The sequence below is a fragment of the Aquarana catesbeiana genome, linkage group LG08, assembly GCF_042186555.1.
Source record: "Aquarana catesbeiana isolate 2022-GZ linkage group LG08, ASM4218655v1, whole genome shotgun sequence".
NCBI lineage: Eukaryota > Metazoa > Chordata > Amphibia > Anura > Ranidae > Aquarana > Aquarana catesbeiana.
The window spans coordinates 86,383,186-86,399,493 of NC_133331.1; the positions used below are offsets into that span (position 1 = coordinate 86,383,186).

The window sequence follows — 16,308 nt, forward strand, 5'->3', positions numbered from 1 at the left end:
TCTATTAGGCAAACCCACAAATGGTAATTCTGTTCGGTTAACCACAAATTATCATTTAAAACATGTTATGCCGCGTACACACGGTCGGACATTCCGGCATACTTGGTCCGGCGGACCAGAGTGTGCCGGACAATCCGCCCGTGTATGGGCGCCGGCGGACTTTTCCGGCGGACTTTTTCCCAAAAGCCCGCCGGACCTAGATTTGAAGAAAGTTTTAAATCTTTCCGCCGGACTCAGTTTCGGGCGGAAAGTCCGCTCGTGTGTGTGCTGGTCCGACGGAAAGCCCGCTCGTGTGTATGCTGGTCCGACGGACCAGATATGACGCGAGGGCAGGGTATTGCATCTCGCGCTCGCTGCAATAGGAAAAACAAATTTTCCTATTGCGGCGAGCGCGGGGCATACCAGGCCCTTAGGTCTGGTATGGATTATAAAGGGAAGCCCCTACGCCGAAAAAACGGCGTGGGGTCCCCCCTAAAATCCATACCAGACCCCGATCCGAGCACGCAGCCTGGCCGGTCAGGAAAGGGGGTGGGGACGAGCGAGCGCCCCCCCCTTCCTGAACCGTACCAGGCCACATGCCCTCAACATGGGGGGTGGGTGCTTTGGGGGAGGGGGGCCGCCCTGCGGGCCCCCCCCACCCCAAAGCACCTTGTCCCCATGTTGATGAGGACAAGGGCCTCTTCCCGACAACCCTGGCCGTTGGTTGTCGGGGTCTGCGGGCGGGGGCTTATCGGAATCTGGGAGCCCCCTTTAATAAGGGGGCCCCCAGATCCCGGCCCCCCACCCTATGTGAATGAGTATGGGGTACATGGTACCCCTACCCATTCACCTAGGGAAAAAGTGTAAGTAATAAAACACACTACACAGGTTTTTAAAATATTTTATTAAACAGCTCCGGGGGGGGATCTTCCTCCGGCTTCGGGGGTCCCTCCGCTTCATCTTCTCCCGGCGTCCGGTTGGTTCTTCTCCGCTCTCTTCTCTCCAGTTCTTCGGCCGGCTCCTCTGCTGTCTTCAGGTAGCTCTCTTGCCAGCAGAGGTCCGGACTTCTTGTCTTCTTCTCTTCTCCAGATGTTGACACGACGCTCTCTCCGGCTGGACTGCTCTCCGAGGGCTGCGTTGTGACTTATATAGGCGGAGACCCCGCCCCCTTTTGATGTCACAGTCCCTGGGCATGCTGGGACTGTGACGTTTTAGGGGGCGTGGTCAACATCACCCAGTGATGGATATAATCCATACCAGACCTAAGGGCCTGGTATGCCCCGCGACGGGGCTCGCAAGGTGTCAATCTCGCCGATAAAAGCGGCAAGATTGACATCCTTTTCTAGTCCCGTCGCACCTGAGTCACGTTCAAAATGAACGGACTTGTCCGTGTGTGGGCAAGTCTGTTCATTCTAACAGTCCGCCGGAACTCCGGAGAAAGTCCGTCGGAAAGATGGGCGGACTTAGCCCGCTGGAAAGTCCGGGCGTGTGTGGGCAAGTCCGTCCGTTTTAAAATCCGGCGCACCTGGCGGACAAAGTCCGTCGGAAAGTGTGCCGGACCAAGTAGGATAGAAAGTCCGACCGTGTGTACGCGGCATTAGGTTTAATAGATCCAAAACGCTGCTTCTGTTCTGTTCCCTTTTTCACAGCATACCAAAAATATACTTCTTTCCTTTCTAGTTGATTCTTTGAAACAGGCCTGTGAGGCGATTGCAAGTTTAGTGCTACCACTATAGAAGCCAGGATGGATCCTCTGTTCTTTGCAATAATCTTTTCCAAAAAAATCAGAGCCTCTAACACACCGGGTTGAGTGTACAAACATACCATATTGCAGGAAAAATGGTATGTTTGTACACTCAACCTGGTGTGTTAGAGGCTCTGATTTTTTTTGGAAAAGGTTGATGCAAAGAACAGAGGATCCATCCTGGCTTCTATAGTGGTAGCACTAAACTTGCAATCGCCTCACAGGCCTGTTTCAAAGAATCAACTAGAAAGGAAACAAGTATATTTTTTAAGAATTTTTGGTATGCTGTGAAAAAGGGAACAGAACAGAAGCAGCGTTTTGGATCTATTAAACCTAACATGTTTTAAATGATAATTTTGGTTAACCGAACAGAATTACCATTTGTGGGTTTGCCTAATAGAGAACTTAGAAAAAAAAAAAACATAAAGCAGAACTTTTGCCAAAGAAAAGATAATATCCAAATAAGTCGACTTCCCACCCATTGTGAGTCAGACTATAGACAATGATTCATGCAACTTGACTGAAGTGGAACTACAGTCCGGGACAAGAATTATCATTTTCCAAAAAGAGACAGCATTTTCAGCTGTACAAAATAACAATGGTGGAAATATGGTTATCATATGTAGCTCGGCAGTATAGAGGGTGGAAACACACTTGTAAGCAGGGTGCCCACCTCCCCTTCAGGTGGCCGTCACATGCAGCTGGGCCACACCTGCATGCAGGCTCTTCAGGGAAACATGCTTGTCTCTACACTTTGTTCACGTTTACAGATGCAGCTCCTAGACGTTCTCGCCACATCCCACTGGTCACTTTCACATTACCCCCTTAACACCTGAAGTACTTCTTATCTAAGACCTACTGTATGTTTTCCATGCTCCAGATAGTGACTGCAGAAGTCCAACCAAACACCTGGGACCTGTGAGACATGGGGTCCTGGGCCACCTGGCACATGATAGCTGAGGAGTGTTCCCACACTACCAGGCTTGGGACTCTTTTTCCTCCATTACCATCTATTTCTGAGCTGACCAGGCTTGCACCAATAAATACGCATAACTCTTTTACCCAGGCATTGGCTGTGCATGGTACATTACTCTACATTACTTGTAGAACATCACAGAGACTTTGGGCTGCAAAGTAACTTGTGTTCCATTCCAATGGTAGTAACCCAGATAGCAAGGATAACTTGCCACAAATTTGTAGCGGTGTTGAATTGTAAGTCTGTTCACTTTCTGCACATTATCACTGGCAAGTTGTACACTTGCACAGCACTTGAAGCACAAGATCTAGTTGACACTTTCAGTTGGTTGGTTGGTTCAGTACAGTCATAGTTACATAGTTACATAGTTACATAGTAGGTGAGGTTGAAAAAAGACACAAGTCCATCAAGTCCAACCTATGTGTGTGATTATATGTTAGTATTACTTTGTATATCCCTGTATGTTTTGGTCATTCAGGTGCTTATCTAATAGTTTTTTGAAACTATCGATGCTGCCCGCTGAAACACCGCCTGAGGAAGGGAATTCCACTTCCTTGCCGCTCTTACAGTAAAGACCCCTCTACGCAGTCTAAGGTTTAACCTCTTTTCTTCTAATCTTAATGAGTGGTCACATGTCTTAGTAAACTCCCTTCCATAATATATCTATATAATATAATATATATATATTATATAATATAATATCAGATAATGAATCTTCTGTGACACACCATATGTGGTAATCAGGGACTCTTACCAGATAGAAGGGACCACCTATCGCTAGGATGGTCAACCAAGCAAGCAGATTAACCTCTGCGGGGTAACAGGGCAAAGCCTCTGAAGGTATTCCAAACACCAGGTAATCTTTCTCTATAGCCTCCACTCACAGCGATATCCCCAGATCATCCAAAGGAGTTTCATAAGGAGAAGAAAAAACTCCAATAGTGTGATACCATTCAAATAGTGTTTATTGAAGAAAAAGGGCCAAATGGCTACTTACAAAGTTAAAAAATCCTATGCGCACATATAAAAAAATGTTTGCCGGCAAACAAACGAACGCTCGTTCTTCCGGGATCACGTGGGGCATGATGGCGTCAGTGCGTAGCACCGCCCAACATGTTTCGTCACATGTGACATATTCCTGGGGCACGGGCGATGAACTGAGCCATTGCTATATATATAGAACACGGAAAGAACCAAACCTCGCTGTCATGCGGCAGCCATGATGAATACACTTAAGCCTCCTTTCCATTTTCCACAATCAGAATAGCCAAGCCTCAATTTCAAACAAAGAGCCTAAAACCGAGCTAACAGTATGATTTAATAATAGGAATACCAAATCGAATGAAAAGATGGTAAAACCATGGCAAATACTACCAGTTAAGCAAGGTGCTTTTAATTAAACATGTACAGATATAAAAAATAATAATAGTAAGGCCGTCGTATATAAACTGAAAATTACATGACGAACGACCTCTAGAGGATATCTTTGGTATTAGCCAATAAAAATAATCAAAGAGGTAGAAATGGGAAGGAAGCAAAATACAAATATAATACATATTAAAACATAATATCTAGGCAAATATCGCCAGCAAACCCAATAACAAAATTAATAATTAATTGAATAAAAATACATAACATTAATAAAAAAAACAGTAAATGTTCAAGCATTATCAATAAAGGCATTCACCTTGACATCAGCGTTCAAACCGAAAGGTCTAAGACATTTGACTCTATAAATGCAACTCATCTCGAGCTTGGAAATTTCCCATCTCCTAGACCCCCCCCCTCCAATGTAGTTTTAGCTTGTCGATGCCTACAAAACAAGTGCCAGCCATATTTTTATTATGCACTTCCAGGTAGTTCCTGGAAACCAGATGGCCTTTGAAGCCTCTCTTAATGTTATCTATATGCTCATTAAGTCTGACCTGTAAAGGATGTATAGTACATCCAATAAACTGAGGGGCCAACATATCACGAAGGGAAGAGGCTCCCCTAAATACCACCTGGGGTGGGTCTGGTAAGGTTTTACCGAAAACATTGTCATTCTTTAATATAAGCCAATGTTTACGAACAAACTTTTTTATTACATGATGTTGATGGGAATAGGATGTAATGAATGGCATTGAATAATTAGTTGCTGCGCTCCCATTAATAGATCTATCAGACAGGAGTAGATCCCTATTTAATATTTGAGTGTCCACCACTGTCTGCTCCAATGTTGTAGCAGAATATCCCTTATTAGTGAATCTTTCAGTCAGAACTGCAACCTGCAGCTCAAAGTCTGCAGTTCTACTGCAATTTTGTCGCAAAAGTATATACTGACTCTCGGGAACTGAGTTCAACCAAAACTGGTGATGACAATTATCCCTAGGTATAAAAGAGTTCTGATCTGTAGGTTTGAAGTAGATGGAGGTCAGGAGTTGATCTCCCTCTCCCCCTGCTTACACGCTGCATTGTATAAAAATCTATCTCATCCTACACACAGGTGTAAACTGAAACAATAGAACATAAGGCACATATCAAACCTGCCCAACACAGCCCAGCACATATGGTGTGAATGAGCCCTCATACTACATTCATCTGCATAGATGCATGTAGCATGGCCATATTACAAGACTGCAGATAGCAATACAAATGTGTTTCAAGTTAACTTATACATATTACGGTGCTGTACTTCTAGCACTTTTGTTTATTTGAAAATAGTGTTGCATAAGATGAATTACCTGTTGAGTTGTCTAACAAATGTTTTTTTAGTTTCTTAGGGGTAAAATTGAAAAGAGTATTTTCTTTTTTTTTTGTTGGCTTATCGAGATGCTACAGATTAAATCTTGTGCTTGTATAAGACTTTTTATTGAATGATATCCCCTTCAGCCAAGGTTCTTCCCCTTAATGTGAATCGAGAAACACTTTATCTTTCCTTCACTGCTCAGTGAAATTGATTTGCTAAACAAACTTGGAGAGTTGGGGAGGAAAAAAGCCTTCGGGGCCCATCGGAGACAATTTGCTGATTGTTTGACTGTTTTTCTGTTTATAATAAGCAAGAAAAAGAAATGAAGCATATAATATTTCCCGAGACGACGAGGCCTTGGACTTTCTAGCAATAAATTATTGCCTATGTATCACAGTGCTGAGATGATCATGAGCATCTCATCAACTGCTACATAAAATCGAAAATGATTACAATTAAAAGACAATGACTACCAAGAAAATTATTGTATTCTGATAAATTCAGGCACATAACAGTTGTAATGATGGTACTCAGTATATGAATTTGTTAAAAAATTTAATAAAAGTATTAAAATGTATTTATGGGTACTCCTCCCCTACAGCATCAATCCGCTATGAGGGCTTCTCCTCCTTTTCCTTTCCTATATTTTGAGGAAAGTGTCAGGGCTGCCCCCTCTTCCCGGCCCTCTATCCTGGCCCTGGAACCTCTGGCGGTGGCCCTCCGTGCTGACCCTAATATTACAGGGATTCCCTACGCCGGTGAATCCTATAAGATTAACTTATTCGCGGACGATGCTCTTCTGACCCTCTCTAATCCCATCACAACACTCCCCAATTTGCACACACTGCTGTCCCGCTTTGTAGTCATCTCTGGCTAGCAGATTAACCCCCAGAAAACAACTGCCCTGAATGTCTCTCTTCCAAATTCCATGGTGTAGTGATATAGTATAGTGGTGTATGATAATTAATTAGTAGTTATTATAATCTTTCCGCAGCAACCCAATTCTGCCAGAGAGATGCACTTTATTGACTTCCAACACAGAACAAAGTCCAAAGTCCATAGATGACAAAAATCCAACAGAGTAAATATAACCCAGAGTCCCATTTTTCCTAGACCTGCGCCTTCATAGTCACACACAGACTAAGTGAACAGACTGAATGCAAGGTTATATTCAGCTGCAGTCATAAACTGCCATGATTTGCATCCTTGCTTAGTAACATTAACATAGTCACTATTTGTCCCCTTTGATATGTGGAGTAAACCTTGTTTGGCCACTTCCCCTTTGATCAACAAGTCCCCTTTGAAATGTGTAATTAGATTAACAGATACCAATGTGGTCTGCACAATGGACTTTTCCTAGAATGCCTACATATAACACCATATATAAAATATATACACATATATATACATTATATCTATATATTATTATTATTATTATACAGTATTTATATAGCGCCAACAGTTTACGTAGCGCTTTACAACTTGAGGGTAAACAGTACAAATACAATACAATTTGATACAGTAGGAATCAGAGGGCCCTGCTCCTTAGAGCTTACAATCTAAGAGGGAAGGATATGTAGATATATATATATATATATATATATATATATAGATATAGATATATATCTATATATATATATATATATATATAGAGAGAGAGAGAGAGAGAGAGAGAGAGAGATATATATCTATATATCTCTCTCTCTCTATATATATATATATATCTCTATATATCTCTCTCTCTATATATAGAGAGAGATATATAGATATATATATATCTATATATCTATCTATCTATATAGATAGATAGATATATAGATATATATACACATACAAAACACACTACAAGTAGTCTCTCACCTCCAATTGTCCTTGCCATACCGCTGGGCCGGCCCTTCCCTAGAATACCTGGGAGTCTGCTTGACCCCTTCTTACTCTTCTCTCTTTGCCGCTAACTATTATCCCCTCCTACGTACTATCACCACCCTTTTGGACTCCTGGCGATTCCCTTCACTGTCGTGGATCGGTCGCATCAACGCGGTTAAAATAACTCTGCTCCCTAAGATTCTCTATTTCTTTCGCACCTTGCTGGTCTGAGTGCCCACCTTCTTCTTACGCTCACTCCAGAATAAAATCTTAGCTTTTATCTGGGCCCACAAACACCCCAGAGTGGCCCACACTACTATCTTTAATCCACAGACTAAGAGGCGGACTGGGTGTCCCCAACATCTCCAAATACTACCTAGCTGCACAGCTCTCACAACTTACCATGTTGCACGCTTCCTCGGACATTCCTTTATGGATACTTCTGGAAATCCCCAACTGCGCTCCTATCCCAGTCACAGCTCTTTTATGGCTTCCCTGCTAATTTTGCACCCCCCTTCTCTTAGCCCTCTCATGACCCATAGCTTGTGTCTCTGGGACTCGGTCCACTATTCAGGAGATTTAATGTCCCCCTTTCTCCCACTCATTCCTCTCCTGAATAACCCCCTCTTCCCTCCAGTGCTAGACCAACCCCTCGCCTTTGCCTGGTGCCTTCTCACAGCTATTCACAGGTATGTCCTTTTTTAGGATCCCACTCCTTCCAATCTTGGGCTTCCTTTTGTGAAACCTATGACGCACGCCCTACGGAATGGTTTTGTTATTTACAACTTCGACGCTGAATTTCAACTCTCCATTGTAACTGCTCCTTCCCATTCCAGATGATGACTTTTGAACGTATCTGCCTTAATTCACCTGGAACCCGGGCATTATCTCCTCTATCTATTCCTCTTTATCCAGGGGGGTCTCGTCCCGCTTCCACCCGTACGTTTCCAGATGGGAGCGAGACTTGATGACCTCTATAGTATTAGAGGATTGGAGCAAGGCCTGGTCATCCATCGCCAAATGTTCTTTTAATACAGTTACCATGGAAACAGCCTACAAGTCTTCCTCCGCTGGTATTGGATTCCAGCCCGCATTGTACGAATCCATCGTACAATGATAAATGCTTCCGGGGATGTGGCCAACACGGAGATGAGATACACATTTGGTGTTCCTGCCCATGACTGGTGGGATTCTGGTCTAGGGTCTATGGCCTCCTGTCAACCCTTTTTCATGTACCTTTCTACAAAGACATCCGGCATGCTTTACTCCATTGCCCCTTCCCAGGCCTCTTCTCCTACCAACAAAAGCTGGCCACCTACCTCTTCATTGCTGCAAAACGCGCTATTGCTAGAGCCTGGCGGAAGCCCTCTGTTGGTATTAGAGAAGTGAAGAGCATTTTGACCATGCTCATGTTACATGAAATGATGACGAGTGTACTTAATGACACCCATGCTAAGTTCCTCAAAGTGTGGAATCCATGGTGGCCTTATGCTTTCCCTGCTTTGCCCCCAGCCAGCTTGGGTATTCCAGACTGTTACAATACCACCCAACCTGCGGGCCCCAAGCTCTTTTCTTAACTAAGTCTACACCTCCTCCTTTCCCATTCTTATCTAGCCTGTCTCTCCCCCTCAAGACTGGCTTAATTCTACATCTTCTTTTTCTCTTTCCTCCCTCTTACCTTTGTCCTCCTCACTTCACCCTTCCCCACCCTATCCTCCCTTTTTTTCCAGTTGGAGCCATTGTACTAATGATCCAAGGTTAGTACAGCAATCCTCCCCTCCCAATTGTAAGATGGAGATCAGAATTTTCTGAGGAAGCAGATCAAAACTGTAAAACGCGTTGGAACTGATCACCAGAAATGTCCATCAATCAACATCTACTATTTATCTATAATCTTGTTTTGCCCCACATGTGTAGTGTGATCATTTTAAAGTCTATATGGTCATGTGTGAATTGACTGTACAATAATTTTATCATTTTTTAATAAAGTATAATTGATTTAAAAAAAATGTATTTATGGATACCTTATGGTGGCCAAACACACTTTGATAAACAATCTATTTCTTTTCCTATCAAACTCTTCCAATAGCAATTGTGGCATTAGGCTGGGCTCTTTAACCCTTTTCCACTGCCACCTCCTGGCTCTTTATTAGAATCTAAATGCTGGGAGGCTGAGGCAGGCATTCCAATCATGTGACTGCTGTGATTGGCTGTCACAGCGGTCACATGATTGGAAGTTCCCAATTCCAAATATGCACCGGGACCTTTCCATGAAATTTTTTTTTACTGTGCTGGGAGTGCACAGTGAGCGCACACTCAGTCTGAAAAACTGTTCTCTATGAATGCATATACTGTATGCGGCCACTCTGTGTTAAAGGAGAAATCCAGCCTAAGCTCGTTTGGCTAGGCTTCACTGTTTTCAGCAGAGAACAGGCTGAAGTCCACTCTCTGCTGACGTCGCAGGAATCAGTCCGGGCACCGTGTCATCCCGACAATAAAGTCTGGATGCACCAGTTGCCTGGACTGATACCCGTCTCAGCCGCTGAGAGCCTGAGACTGCTGCTCCCCGCCCCTCCACAGCTCAGCGCTCCAGCGAGCACGGGGGGGGGCAGAGCGGAGAGCTGCTGCTTGATGGTGCTGTGAGAACCAACCAAGCCATCGGCGATGTTTGATCGCTCGGTTCTCAGTGCAGAGGCGCCGGGGGACAGATGCATTGTTCCTGCCCAATACCCAAAACAGGAAATACAAGGAAATCCCTCCAAAGTAAGGGAATCCATAGTTGGTATCGGGGTCACCAGAACTAGTATTAGAATATCTCCAGTTCTAGTGACAATCCAAAATCTAGGCTTTTCCTTCACTTCTGGTGATAACGGTCACCGGGACAAATAGAGGAAGTGAATCTCTGTAACAGGAGCACTGGGAGCAATAAAAAAAATGACAGGTGTTGTTCTAATCCCTTTCTACACTATCCAAAACTTAAAAGAAAAGGAGTATTTCAGACAAAGGTTCCCAAGCATCCTTTATGTTGTATATTAGGGGTCCTGGAGGAGGAGATCCCTGAGGAGTCGACTAGGGTCGCATTCTCCGTAGCTCTGTTCCAGGCAAGGAAACTCATTCTAATGGGTTGGAAATCCACTCTGCCACCCACTAGCAGTTCTTGGATAGAACACATGGGACAAACCTTTATAAAGGAAAAGTATATATATCAACACAGGGGATGACCGGGTAGGTTTGAACGTATTTGGTCAAAATGGCTAGACACACCAGGCTTAAGCCCGAGAGAGCTTGTAATGTCCAGACTCCTGCAGTCTCTATGAACAGGACGAGGGGATGCATGACAGATTCTATATTACAAATAATACAGGAAGGGATGGTGGAACCATGGGGAGGTGAAATATTGATGTATGGAGAAATGCTATAGGTTGATAGACCTTTTGAAATGACAACTGTATACATGTTCATGAACCAAGTGGGGGGGGGGGCAACAAAACACTGAACCTGTAATTGTAACCTGAGCATTGTTTATTGCTGGAAAATATGTGAATGTTCAATAAAACCTTTTGATTTAAAAAAAAAAATCTAAAAAGAAAAGGTTTGCATTTAGTTATATTTTAAAACTGAACACAGATGGCATATGTAAAGAACACAAATTAAAGTATATGTGAACCCTCACCTTGTAAAGCAACCCACTCAGTTTAACCACTTGACCTCCAGAAGGTTTTACCCCTTTCATGAACAGGGCATTTTTTTTTTCTATTCAGCACTGTGCTATTTTGATTGGCAATTGCTTGGTCTTGAAAAACTGTATTCAAATGTAAATGTATAAATTAAATTAATCAATTTTGAAAAAAAAAAACACTTTTTTCTTAGTTTAGTTTCTGTTATAAAAGTTTGCAAACAAATAATCTTTCTTCCTAAATTTAGGCCAAAATGTAGTCTGTTACGTCTCTTTGGTAAAAATAACCCAAATCAGTGTATATTATTTAGTCTGTGTGAAGGTTATAGAGTCTACAAACTATGGTATGTACTGTAAATTTGAAAATTGATTAATCCTGATTAAAGATGGGCGAATGGTTCGGCCCGAGCATAAGTTTGGGCCGAACTTTGGTTGTTCAGATGTTCTGCGAACACCAAACAATATGCGGTGTTCAGGGCAAATTCGAAAGCCACCGGAACACCGTTAAAGTCTATGGGGCACTAACATGAAAAATCAAATGTGCTCATTTTAAAGGCTTATATGCAAGTTATTGTCATAAAAAGTGTTTGGGGACCCGGGTCCTGCCCCAGGGGGCATGTATCAATGCAAACATTTAAAAAAAAAAACACAGTTTTTTCGGGAGCAATGATTTTTTTTTTAATGCTTAAAGTGAAACAATAAAAATGAAATATTCCTTTAAATATCGTGCCTGGGGGGTGTCTATAGTATTCCTGTAAAGTGGCGCATTTTTCCCATGTTTAGAACAGTACCACAGCAAAATGACATTTCTAAAGGAAAAATTGTCATTTAAAACTGATCGTGGCTGTAATGAATTTTCGGGTCTCGGCATTATAGATAAAACTTATTGAAAAAAAGGGTATGGGCCCCCCCCCGTGTCCATTACCAGGCCCTTTGCGTCTGGTATGAATATTAAGGGAAAAAATGTGTAAAAGTGCAGCGCTATAAACTAGCAAATATCTGAATCAAACAAATTTGAGTGTATGCACAAGTGTATACACACATATATATAAAAGTATAAAGCAGACTAAAACTACCCATAAATATAAATACACAATACGGATATGCAGTATTGATCTGTAAAAATAGTTGGATGGAGACAAAATAAATAGTCCTGATGAAATGAACAGTGACTGGTAATGAAAACAGTGATAATTCCGAAAGAACCTAAATTAAATATAAAAAGTAATTTAAACACAAAAGTCCATGGTGTAAATATATGAAAAAATTTTGTGAGAAGCCACCACCAAAGGTCCATGGAGATTAGGCGTAATAACTGATGAAAATACGACTCCCAGGTTCACAAGTGAATAATTAATTTCCAGGATCTGATAGGTAAGTTGATACTGAGGAAACCACAGGTGAGCAGAAGGTCTAAGTCGGTGCCGGGGCCATCACCAGAAACATCAAGAGGCTTACCGGAAGATAATGACTTGAGATGACATACATCATACAAGTCCCAAAAGGCTTGTTGACCACCTGGTCCAGACAGTATAACTTGTCAGATATCGTCAGCACACAGTGGAAAGGGAGGGTGACACAGCTTCCACATCCATAAGCAATCCGACATGGGCCAAAACAGGTAATTCAAATGCCATGCGAGAAATAAAAAACTCACATAGCGTGATAACGTTTAAAATGCTGGTTTAATAAAATATTAAAAAACAAACTCACATTTTGGAAGATCAAAAACAGCTTTGAAAATCATATAGCGGCAATCGTGACACGTTTGACACGTTTATAGATATTCAGAAATTTATTAGGAAAATTAACGTTCAAAGATACATTATCTCAAATCCCACTAGGAATGTGGCCAGGGAGGCAACGTCCGGCACGGTTCATTTGGGTTTATCTAATCCCTCTCTTTTTAGTCCCCCTACACAACTCCCACCAACTATCAATTTGTTTAAGGAATTGGTGTTGAGCGATTTAGCCAATATTCCACTTAAGCGCAAATTTTATAATCCTTTACCTTCAGCGGGCCTAAAAACTTTATGTGATAACAAGAATCTGGTCATTCGCCCCGCCGACAAAGACGGTGGCATTGTTTTATTGAATTAATTGGACTACATGGACGAAATGTACCGTATTTTGGGAGATCGTGAGACTTATGTGGAATTACCAAATAATCCCACGCACGAGTACAAAAAGGAATTGAAAAAACTAGTAGCTAAAGGTTTCGATTCCTGCATTTTAAATAGGAAGGAGATATCTTTTTTGGTTCCCCTTGCCCCGTGTATCCCTGTTATATATTACCTGCCCAAGGTCCATAAGGACCTTCTTCATCCCCCAGGTCGGCCCATAATAAGTGGCATCGACTCGGTCACCTCCAAAATTGGGAAATACATAGACTTTTTCCTGCAGCCGTCTGTGCATAAAATGCCATCCTATTTGAAAGATAATAAAGATGTAATTAGATTACTATCGAGTGTTTCTTACTCTGGTGATCTCATTATGGCCACTGCGGACGTGGCATCTCTTTATACCTGCATTCCACATCGTGAAGGTGTGGATGCAGTACAATGCTTTTTAAATAAGGATGCCTCCCTTGCTTCACCCCAGATAGACTTTATCATTGATTTGATTGAGTTTGCGACGCAACACAATTATTTCGGTTCGATGGTAAATTCTACCGCCAACATAAAGGGGTGGCAATGGAAGCTAAGTTTGCTCCCAGCCTGGCCAATCTTTTTATGGCCAAATGGGAGGAGGATGTCGTCTATGCCATGGAGAACCCACACCTTTTGTTGTGGGCCCGGTACATAGACGACATCCTCCTCCTGTGGACGGGTGGTCACGATGGTCTAGTAGACTTTTTCGCAACCTTGAATAACAACGATAGGGGTATTGCCTTATCCTTTGAGGCTAGTGTATCCTCAGTCCATTTTTTGGACCTTGTTATCGAGAGAAGGGAACATGAATTTACATTTAGTACCTATTTTAAATCTACTGACAGGAACGGGTACATTCCGACTGATAGTTGTCATCATGGTTCCTGAATTAGATCAGTCCCCAAAAGTCAGTTCTTGCGATTACGCAGGAACTGCACTGATCTTGACACCTTTAAGATCCAGGCTAAAACCTTAAAAGATAGGTTCCTGGAGAAGGGCTATAACCTTGCTGATCTGGAAAAAGAGATTGATAATGCCTGTGCAGCTGATCGTCAGGTGTTGTTGGAGGACAGACCTCGACAACGTAATGACGACTTTAAATGGTCCTTTCTAACATCTTTTTCTATTCAGCACAAGCATGTTAGGAGAATTTTTGAAAACCACTGGGATGTTTTAAAAATAGATAAAATGTTGGGCCCTTTGTTGCCTGAAACCCCTAAGGTGGTCTTCAAAGGTGTTCCATCCCTTCTGAATAAGTTGACACCCAATGTTATCAATCCACCAACAAAACCATCTTTTTTTCATGATTGGATTGGGTTTTATCCATGCAGAAAGTGCCTAGTTTGTCAGTTTAACACCTGTGGTAGGAAGGCTAGCCGTAACTTCTCCTCCACTGTAACCGGGCGTATATACAAGATCAAACAATTCTGCACCTGTGCCACTACAGGCATAGTATACCTTCTAACCTGCCCTTGTGGCAAACAAACAATGGCAAACAATATGTGGGCCGGACCATTAGATCTTTTACAACACGGGTTTCGGAACATATTAATCTTATTAAAGCTGGTAGTACCAAACACACCGTCCCTAGGCACTACAGGGAATTTCACGATCGAAATCCAGCGGGTACTCAGTTTCTCATCATCGATAGGTATGTTGCCCCTTGGCGGGGGGGGGGTCGACACTTAGGGGTGTCTCCCGTTTGGGGACATATTGGATTTATGAGCTGGGGTCCCACTTCCCGCAGGGTATTAACGTGGAGTGGGACATCAACTCTTTTATTAACCAAGCATAACATTATCTTATGATCTCTCCTTCTAATGTATATATTTATTTTTCATTTTTTTCATTTACTATGCATAATTTCTTGGATGTGAATGATTTCAATGCCCCCCACTGATAGTGTCTTACATATGATTCTATACCATATGATGGTGTCATATTGAGATCTTTTTGTGATCCCATATCTGACCCATATCTGACCTTAATTAGGTGGTGGGGAGATGTCCTTTTTTATGATTATATTCAGCATAATTTTTAATATATAATTTAGATAAGTTTTTTCACTTTGTTATTATCACCAATAACAACTACCCAGTGCTGTTCCGATAACTTCAAAAGCCCACCTCTGCTGACACTTATATCCAAGATCGGCCCCAGATTGAGGCTTGAATCTTTCCTTTGGAGTGCAGCGACATCTTACTTTTTGTGTGAGATGCGATGGGGTGGTAGTCTCGTTAATGAGGCCTGGAGGGCATAGTGGAACGCATCGGCGCCGTTTCAGAGTTGCAGGCGTGACGTCATTGCGCTGTCTGGGAGCGAGGCTTGGACATACAGGTGGAGCGCGGCGACGCCGGCGCGCCTGTATAGGAAGTAATGACACACATTGAAAAAGAGGCTTGGCTAGTGTTCGGATCACTTCCGGACTGGCGAGCCGAGTAAACTTACAAACTTGTATATGTGTTGTGATTCTTTTACTCTTATACTAGCATTTGATCTTTGGCTCTTATCCTTTGTATATATAAAAATACAGTAGATAAATTATGACCTCTAAGGCTGGAAACATTTTTTTACTCAGTGCACTTCCGGTTTATGGACACTCCGAGTGGGGGTCATTATGTGTTTATAGAGCGGTGATGGAGGGGGGTTCCACACCCCAGATGACGGCTCCTTAGCTGAAACATGTCGGGTGGACCCCTCACGATTGCCGCTATATGATTTTCAAAGCTGTTTTTGATCTTCCAAAATGTGAGTTTGTTTTTTAATATTTTATTAAACCAGCATTTTAAAAGTTATCACGCTATGTGAGTTTTTTTATTTCTCGCATGGCATTTGAATTACCTGTTTTGGCCCATGTCGGATTGCTTATGGATGTGGAACTTTTTGGGACTTGTATGACGTATGTCATCTCAAGTCATTATCTTCCGGTAAGCCTCTTGATGTTTCTGGTGATGGCCCCGGCACCGACTTAGATCTTCTGCTCACCTGTGGTTTCCTCAGTATCAACTTACCTATCAGATCCTGGAAATTAATTAATCACTTGTGAACCTGGGAGTCGTATTTTCATCAGTTATTACGCTTAATCTCCATGGACCTTTGGTGGTGGCTTCTCACAAAATTTTTTTCATATATTTACACCATGGACTTTTGTGTTTAAATTACTTTTTATATTTAATTTAGGTTCTTTCG

At 42.3% G+C, this 16,308-nt stretch overlaps 1 protein-coding gene across 3 annotated transcripts in view; it reads right to left on the reverse strand.

The window, feature by feature from the left end:
- The window catches only part of ADGRA1 (adhesion G protein-coupled receptor A1), a 1,332,527-nt gene that overhangs the window by 1,303,975 nt on the left and 12,244 nt on the right, over positions 1-16,308 (reverse strand). The window contains exon 2 of one of the 3 annotated variants that reach the window (XM_073596080.1): positions 10,967-11,095. The exons of the other annotated variants lie outside the window; for them this stretch is intronic. The gene's annotated coding sequence lies outside the window, so the exon portion shown is untranslated. The remainder of the gene's footprint in view (positions 1-10,966; positions 11,096-16,308) is intronic. 3 annotated transcript variants of the gene reach the window in all.